Source organism: Plecotus auritus (assembly GCF_963455305.1).
Source record: "Plecotus auritus genome assembly, chromosome: 6".
In the NCBI taxonomy this organism is placed as follows: Eukaryota; Metazoa; Chordata; class Mammalia; order Chiroptera; family Vespertilionidae; genus Plecotus; species Plecotus auritus.
In genome coordinates this window covers 78,923,302-78,929,994 of record NC_137773.1, presented here as the reverse complement: position 1 = coordinate 78,929,994, position 6,693 = coordinate 78,923,302, and positions in this window count along the sequence as shown.

The window sequence follows — 6,693 nt, the reverse complement described above, 5'->3', positions numbered from 1 at the left end:
TCCCACTGGCCACTTCTGCAGGGCCCCATCACTGGAGGAGTGGCTGGCAGGGCCCTTCAGGAGCTCCTGGTTGGACAGAGTTAGCCATGTGTCTGACCTCTACAGCCAGACTTCAGAATGAGGGGAATTGCCTTCCAGGGGTGGGCAAACTTTATGACTCGAGGGCCACAATGGGTTCTTAAACTGGACCGGAGGGCCGGAACAAAAGCATGGATGGAGTGTTTGTGTGAACTAATATAAATTCAAATTAAAGGAGCAGAGGGGAGAGCAAGAGAACCAGATAGAACAGCCGGATCTGGCCCGCGGGCCGTAGTTTGCCCACGGCTGCCTTAGACCAATGCTACTAAAGCATGCAGCTAGAAGTGAGTCATGAACTGCTTGTTACCTGTGCAAAATGAGATTCGGCCAGAAACTGAGAGTAAGCATTTAGAAACTTTTATAACGATTCCACCTTGTGGTAATATCCAAGTGTGAAATGGTTGGCCTGTGTTTTGTATATCTAATATGTTTTCTTTTTCTTTCTTTCTTTCTTCCTTTCTTTTTTTTTTTTCCTCCAGTTTTAATGAATGACAGTACCACATCACATGCTATGCTACCCAGTTCAGGGTGAGAATTTTCTAATAAAGCTTTCTGATACTAAAACTGCTTCCATTCAAATCCCCCAAAGGTCCACCCCAAGCAGAAGGAAGAGAGGCTGGATGGGCCCTGAGTTTCTTGGGGGAAATGCAAGTTGATGTGTTGTCTCTTTGCAAGGAAATGGAGCAGCAAGAGCACATTCTAGCCACAAAGAGAAGACTAACAAGCAATAAACATATGGCTCCATCCTTCCTGTGAGGCCTGCCTGCCCTTAAAAGTGAACTACACTTACCCCACAGGTATTTTTCCATGGAGCAGTGGTTCCCTTTGTTTCTTGGAGCCTCTGCCCTCCCCTACCACCAGGGCCCTTGGGCCTCAGCCCCTGGGTGCTTGTCGTGCTTCCTCTTGACCACAGGGCTCTGGCTGTGAGAAGCCTCTGGCAACTCACTGAACAGCCTCTAGGCACCAGCATCTGCTGCTGCTTCTCCTGCTCTCAGTCATCACCCACCTCATGGCCAAGAAGCACCAGCGCCTGTCAGCTGGCGGCACAGGGATAATACATTTTCTAGTAATCCATTTTATTGTCTTCTTTTATGTATTGACCTGCAGATTGGAAATTTAAAAAACAAACAAACCATTTCTTCCCCAAAGATTGTTTGAGAAGCACTTCCCTGCCCTACAAGTCACAGCCTTTGAAAGGAAGGAACCTTCTTGTAATTGTGCGTATCTCCCCTATCCCACCCATTGTATGAGTCTGCTCAGGCTGCCATAGCAAAGTGCCACAGACTGCACGGTTTAAGCAACAGACATTTATTTTCTCACAGTTCTGGAAGCTGGAAGTCCAAGCCCAAGGTGTCAGCAGGGCTGGTTTCTTCTGAAGCCTCTCTGCTTGGCTTGAAGATGACCGTTTTCTCTCCGTGTCTTCCCTCTGCCAGTGTCTGTGTCCTAATCTTTTCTTATAAGGACACAAGTCAGATTGGATTAGGTCCCACCATTTGACCTCATTTAAAGGCTCCATCTCCAAATGCTGTCACATTGTGAGGTACTGAGATGAGGGCTTCAACACAGGGCTCTGTGGGGAACATCATTCAGCTCATAACACAAATGACATCACACAGTTAGGATGTAGTCCTTCCAACCTTTGTATCTTCTCCACCCTACTCCCAACACTCTCCAGCACCTTCCTTAGCTCTTGGATTATAACAGAATATTGAATATGGCAGGACGTCGTGGACCTTGGCTCAGTGTGGAAGTGTCTGACAAGTTATAAACTGGGAACCAATGGGGCCATGTGCAGCAAAATGATGATTATTCAGGGAACTTCTTTCTCTCATTAATTTAACAAATATTAATCCATTTGTTATGTGTCTGATACTCTTCTAAGCACTGGAGATGCTAAAGAAACAAAACGTGCTCTAATGGGCTGATGTGCGGGGTCTCCAGTCTCTCCTTTCACCTTGCAGGCTCCCAGGCTCGCTCCTTGCCAGCCTCAGGTCCCCGGCCCCTCTGGCCTCCCTGCCATACCCTCCTCTCGAGAGAGGCCCTCAGGGAAACGCAGACTTTGACCGAGTCCTTCGCTCAGTGTGGTGAAGCTTTTGATTGAATTAAGTTGGGTTTTGGGGGATCCAGGGCTCTCCTTGCATCCATCCCCAGCCTGCTCATCATCTCTATAGCTGCTCTTCTGAACTTCTGCTAGTCCCACTGGCCTGCACCCCATCCCCACCCCTCACTCTCTGTGAGGTCATTATCCTTGCCTTGCTATTGAAATCAGACTGGGGTCCCTCTCTCTTCTGGAGAAGCAGTTAAACAGACTCCAACACTACCCACCTGGGTGGAGAACTCAGCACCTATCCCCATATCTCTGAAGGGATTTGGGGGGCTAGAACTTTTCCCCTTTTGCCCCCAAGTTTCATTTATTACTGCCACATTCCCAATCCTTCATGGAGTGATTTCTGAGTTGCTACCTTTCTGCCCTGCATTGATCTTGATTTCTCCCCAACCAGACCCGTGTGTAGAATAGACAGCTGTGACTTTGGGGGTGAGGAAGGACAGTTTAAAGTGACTCTGACACACGCTGCACATCAAAGCCTTTGATCCTCTCCCCTCCCCACCGCTGAAGACTTCCCACAGTGGCCTCCCCACAGCACCCTCCACTGTGTTCGCCCCCATCCTGCAATGGCAGGTCCCTCATCTCTCCTATCCCCAAGGTCCTCCACTTCTTTCTCCCCCAGACAATAGCTTATTATCCCCAGGCACAAAGGCTATGTCAGTTTCTCCAGGATGCCATCCCTGTCTGGACTGGGTGCCCCTCTCTCTTCCATGCCCCCCCTTTCCCAGCATGCACTGTTACTACATTAGACAGCACATCTGTGACGAGGTCTACTCCTCCCTGGAGTGGGCGCATGTTGGGTGCAAGGCCCATGTTCAGTAAATACACGTGGAGCGTCTGCTTCCCACCACACACTCTTCTAGGCTCGGTGCACCTCAGTGAGCAAAGCCAATACCCCGCCCTCGTGGACACTCCATTCCCGTGAGGGACAGCAAACACATAGTAATAAACATGTGGCAGGTGGTAATGCTGTGAAGGAAAAGAAAGCAGAATGAGGGGCTTCAGAGAGGAAGGGGCTGCCACTGTAAAGGTGTGGTGGGGACAGGGAGCGTCTCTGAGGACAGCAAAGCCTGAGTGAAGTGAGTTTGCTGAGCAGGGACCTGAAAGAAGAACCTTCAAGACCAAGGTGATGAAAGGTACAAAGATCCCAAGAAAGAGGTGCCCCAAGGCATAGAATGTCCAGCAGGGCAGATAAAGCAGAGGAGGTGTGAGGACAGGAGGACAGTGCTGGGAAACGGGGGAAGGGGAAGTCAGGGCCACGTCATAGAAGACTTTACAGGCGTCTCTGTAGCTCATGCTTTTAATAGGATGGCGACTCTTCAATGCGCAATAAACATTTTTATGAGTGAATGAATGAATAACATGCGGAGATTTACTGTGCCCTAAAAATGACCTTTCTCCACTGCGTTCTCCCCACCCCACCTCCAGGGGTCCTTCCCCAGGAAAATGAAGGGTTCCTACCTGTCTAACAGGCTGCACTTCACGAAGGCTAAATTTATCTTCTGAGAAGTGTCCACAATAGGGTAGAATCTTGGCTCATCATAATGGTTTGTCCTTGATGGGATCCTTTTATGTTAATGAGAATCCCCACCCTCCGCCAGCCCGGGAACAGTCTCCCAAGATGACAGACTGTCTCTTTCTCAGGGTCCTGACAGGAAGTCGGACGTGCAGCTCACATTGGTGACCAGGGGACATATCCTGCAACCTAAACGCCCCCACTTCCTGGTTCTGGCAAATCGCTTTACTTCTGTGAACAAGAACCCCTCATTGCCTGGTCCATCTCATGACCTGATTTGACCCAACTTGAGTCTTAGAAATTAGTGTCTCTAGCACTGAGAGATTGAGTGTAGGTATCTACATGTAACTCTAAACCCAAATAACAGTGTCTTAACAAGATGCATGTGTGTGTGTTTTCTTTTATATCATAAAAGGTGCAGAGGTCAGTAGCCAGTGGCTGGTGCAGCAGACTTTGGCTGTCCTCAGGGACCTGGATAGGATTCTCATTCTCGTGTTTGCAATATGACTGCTGGTGCTCCGGCAATCACCTCTGCATTCCCAATCAGAAGAAAGAAAGAGATAAAGTTCAAAGGGACTTTCCAAAGGCTGGAAAACCTATTCAGGAGCTATGTCACATGACCACTCCTACCTGCAAGGGAGGCAGGGAAATGTTTTTTGGCTGTGCACATTGCTGCCCTTGGGAAAACTGGAGTTCTATGGTAAGACTAGGGCAGAATAAATACAGAACAGACCACAAGCAGTATCTGCCAGGATCCACCCTCTTGAAATTCCCGTCATCCATAAATACCTTCCTTTGCATTCATATTCACAGTCCCACTAAAGGACACAAAGGACACTGGGTGATGCTCTTCTCTCTATAATGTCTAAGATGTGGTCCCTCCTGGCCCAAAGCTCTAAAAATTAAAGAGTGTGCCCCATATACAATGGCAGAAAAGGACAATAACTGTCACAAACACTTCCATCCAGAAAAGAAGCCGGTCACAAAAGGGCAAACACTGTATAATTCCACTTACACTAACACCCAGAGTAGTCACATTCATAGAGACAGGAAGTACACAGTGGTTGAAAAGAGCTGGGAAAAGGGGATAATGGGCAGTGTTAATGAGGACAGTTTCAGTTGGGGAGTTGGGGAAGCAATGGAGATGCATGGTGGGGTTGGCTGCCCAACAACATGAATGTACTTAGTGCTACTGACTGAACTCATTTAAAAAGTAAATCTTATGTGTATTTTAGCCCAATAGAAAAAAAATAAGCCAGTCACAGAGGACAAACGCTGCATGATTCTACTCCCATGAGGTATCTAAAATAGTCAAACTCATAGAGTCAGGCAGTAGAATGGTGATTGCCAGAGTCTGGGGAGAGAGCAGGATGGAGAGTTGCTCATCAAGAGGCATAAAGCTTCAATTAGGCAAGATGGATAGTTCTAGAGGTCTGTGTACAACAGTGTGCCTGTCGTTAACAATACTGTACTCTGCACTTGGAAATGTATTGAACATAGATCTCAGGTTCTGTTCTAGCTGTATTAGAATTTGCAAAAGAAATATGTGGCCCTGGCCAGTGTTGCTCAATGGTTGAGTGTCATCCCAGGTACCAAAAGGGTGCCAGTTCAATACCTGGTCAGGGCATGTGCCCAGGTTTGGGGCTCAATCCCTATTAGGGGGCAGCTGATCAATGTTTCTCTCTCTCCCTTTCCCTTCCTCTTTCTAAAAGAAAAACCAATAAAAAATCTTTTTCTTTTCAAAAAGGAATATGTGCTCTAGAAAGAAAAGAGGGCATGCAGACAGACTCTGGAGTGCTCCAACATGTAGGGGATGAACAGAAGAAAGGAAGCCTTCACAGAAGGCAGGGAAGGAATGGGTGGAGAGACAGACGATCATCCAGGAGAGAACAGCTTATTAGAAGCCAAGAAATAAACGTATGTTCAACAGAGGCAGCCACCAAGGATGACAAGGACGGAAAGGGACCCACGACTTAGCAACTACTTGTTGCACAGGGGCGCACTTCGTATGTTCATTCTCTCCATGGGTAAACAAAAGTGTAAAGTTGCTGACGAATGGGTAAGTTTGCATGAGGAGCCTGGCAGCCTCAAAGCAGGAAAGGACACTCCCTCCCCATCCCCCATTCCTGATCATCTGCAGGGGTGGGACAATGTGGTCCTAACCAAATCTCTCCTCTTGTGGGAGGAGCACTGAGGGCCTGCAGTAGTATGACCGTGAGGGTAAGGAAGGTGGGCCAAGACTTGATGGAGTCATGTGGCCCACGGGGATAATGGCTCTGAGTAGTTGAGGTGGCAGATGCTGGAAACGTAGGCGCTCTTACTCCTCCCCCTACTGGGGCAAGAGCTGGAACCTGGTTGCTCTCACTCCTGGACAGAACCCCTGGCCAGTCTCAAACCCAAAGAGCCGAGGAGACCTGGCCAGGTACCAGTGGAGGCAGCCCCAGGACGAGACATCTCAGCCACCAACCCCAGCCAATGCCCCCGATTTCCTCACTGTGGCTCCTGCGCACAGAGCTGGGGTTTATAGTAGGGGAGGCAGGAGAGAGCAGGACTTGCCCCTCAGGTGACCAGTGGACACCAGGGCTTCCAGGACAGTGAAGGACAAAACCAGCCAGGAGTGAGAGACTGGAGCCCTGCGAATCTCAGCATGTGGATGCTCAGGCACCGCACTTGGAGACAGCCCTGCCAGGCTGCTTCCTGCACCCCAAGGCAAAGTTAGGATGCTGGAAACGGAGTCACCGGCGGTGACCAGAAGTGAGGAGGAAGCCAGATCGTAGTGAAGAGAGCAAATGGAGGGCATCTTTGTATGGAGACAAGTCCTTGACTGTGGGAGGAAGAAGAGAATAGGGCTTGGGTGGGGAATATGTTGGAGGAGGGGGGGTGGTGTTTGCAGGGAAGCCTGAGAAGACTCACCTCCGGAAGGCAAATGGGCTATGAGGGAGATGTTGGAGGTAGGGAAGGGATCAGGGTCCCCAGACAGGTGTCAGGGAGA